Below are 2,696 nucleotides of genomic sequence, written 5' to 3'. Positions count from 1 at the left end.
TTCTGCTTTTTGGGCAGGGGATTGTTCCAGGCGGGCAAAAAGCTCGCCCAGACGACCCCCCGCCCAGCATCGTCTTACTATGGCCGCTGCCCGCTTTTCTCTGCTATCCGTTATATAACTGCTCCATCTCGGGTCGAACCATATCGGCTCACTGTTCTTTAATGGTATGCGAGCTGAGGTCTCTTTGTATGGCGGGTTCCTCAGCCGAATTACTTCAACACCCAGTCATGGAAGGCCCATCCCCCCAGGATGGCAAGAGAGGTAGCAGGATTAGAAAACAAAGGGGTGGTCTGAATGTGTATCCAGGAGCATCTAACAGCAGGGCTGTGTAATGGGTTAATCGCGAGCGTTTAGAAATCCACTTACCGGGGCTGTCTGAGCGGATCCCTCGTTGGCTATTGGGATGTAGACAGCGAGGCGCTGTCCATAAGTCAACTGTCAGCGTCAGGGACAAGGAGAGCAAGGGCCGGGAGATTGATACGGATACAGGGCGGCATCATGGCAGCTCCGGTGGTCCAGTCGGAGGGCGTTTTAGATCGATATGCCACAGGCCGCCTCCAGGGCTCCCATTGCTCTGTCAGGACTCCCTTCCCACTCCCGCTTTTCACCCACAAAACAGTTGAAATGCGCTTACGGTCAGGGAGAAGCTAGGGCCGTGGCTTCTAGCAATGCCCTCCGGAGCTTCCTGAAATGCCCGCCCTCATTGGCCTCAGTCCAGTCCAGTTCTTATTTTCTCTACTTCCTTCATATAGCAGGCGGGGCCTTGTTCAGCAAACCCAGGATCCATAGCCTGGCCATACAACACTAACAGTCCCTAAGAACTCCCTCACTTGCCAAGGAGTCGTTGGCTCAGCGATCTGTAAAATAGTCTCTTTCATAGCCTGAGTCAACCATCTTTACCCCTGTTTTATTTTGTACCCCAAGTAAACGACTTCCTGTTTAGCAATTTGGGCCTTCTTTGCACTCGCTCGTACCCCAAACGTCCCAAAATCTGAAGGAGGTCGCCTGTGGCCTCTAGGCATGCCTCCTTGGTGGTAGCAGCCAGCATGAGGTCATCCACATATTGCAATAGGACAACATCAGGGTGGCTAGTCCTGTACTCACAGAGGTCCGCCTAGAGCTCATTGAACAACGTTGGCGAGTTTTTAAAATCCCTGTGGAAGGCGAGTCCAGGTCAGCTGTCCTATAGTTTGACTGTCTTCGTCCAGTCCATTCGAATGCAAAGATCTCTTGGCTCTGGAGGGCCAGAGGCAAACTGAAAAAGGCATCTTTAAAGTCCAAGATTGTATACCAGATGTAGTTTGGTGGCAAGCCGCTCAGGAGGGTGTATGGGTTAGGGACAGTGGGATGAATGTCACTCACCCATTTGTTGACTTCACGAAGATCTTGGACGGGTCTAAAGTCCGTTTCTCCCGGGCTTCTTCACAGGCAGCAGGGGAGTATTCCATGGGGACCGGCACTTTTTAAGAATCCTTACCTTCAGGAGGCGCTGTATGTGTGGCGTGATTCCTTGCCGGGCCTCCTGACTTCACAGGGGTAGCATTTGCTTTTAATTCAATAATGATGGGAGGTCTTTGTTTTGCCAGTCCTACTCCTGCCGTCTCAGCCCAGGCCAGAGGGTATTTTTGGATCCATTGTAGCATAGCCAGGTCCATAGCTGCAGGGGGTTTTGGTGAATATAGTCTGTATTCATCTCTCAGTGCCAGGGATAAAACATGAATTGGTTGTCCAAGCCCGTCTGTGACTGATATCCCTCCAGAGTCAAAGTGAATTTGCACATTGACTTTGGACAATAAGTCTCTTCCTAATAAAGGGGCCGGACATTCTGGGATCACCAGAAATGAGTGGGACACCCGTTGGGCTCCCAAGTCCACTTTTCGTTTAGTAGTCCAGTAATATCTTTTTGTCCCGGTGGCTCCCTGGACCAAGTTAGTCTTCTTGGACATTGGCCCGAATTTTTGATTGAGGATTGAGTATTGGGCTCCCGTATCCACCATGAAGCCGACCAGTTTCCCCTCCACATTAATAGTTACCCAGGACTCAGGGAGGGGTGCCGGGCCCTGACCCCCCTAATCACTATCTTCTCCTGCATATAAAATGTGGGTACCCAAGGGAGACTCTTCTTTTCTTACAGTCCTTTTTTTTCAGGTTTCTCTTGGGGCACTCTTTTCCAGTGCCCTTGCTCTTTGTAATAGGTGCATTGGTCTCTCTTTAGGGTCGATCTGGCTGGTTTCTCCCTTCCTTTCGGCTGGGTGTCTCGAGTCTTCCGGGAATCAGGTCCCAGTCTCGTCCCTGCAAAGAACATTTGAGCCAGCTCTTTCTGATTTCTTCGGTTTTCCTTAGCTCTAAATTCCCTTTCCTCCCGTCTAATTCGTTCCTCCCTCTCCTCAGGGGTCCCTCTGTTATTAAACACTTTCTCAGCTGCCCTCACCAGACCCTGTATTGACTGTTCTCCCAGCCTCTCTATCTTCTGTAACTTCCTCCTGATATCTGGAGCTGCCCGATTAACAAAGGCTAGCAAGACTGCTGCGCGTGACTCATCAGCCTGAGGGTCCATGGGCATATACTGCCTGAAAGCCTCCATTAACCTCTCTAAAAAGGCTGCCGGGCTCTCGTTTGGCTCCTGCCTTATCAAGTTTACCTTAGACAAATTCGTTAGTTTCCTGGCGGCTGCCCAGGGGCCAGCCATCAGAGTC

The sequence above is a fragment of the Capra hircus genome, chromosome 21, assembly GCF_001704415.2.
Source record: "Capra hircus breed San Clemente chromosome 21, ASM170441v1, whole genome shotgun sequence".
NCBI classification, from domain to species: domain Eukaryota; kingdom Metazoa; phylum Chordata; class Mammalia; order Artiodactyla; family Bovidae; genus Capra; species Capra hircus.
This window is presented reverse-complemented; position numbering follows the sequence as displayed.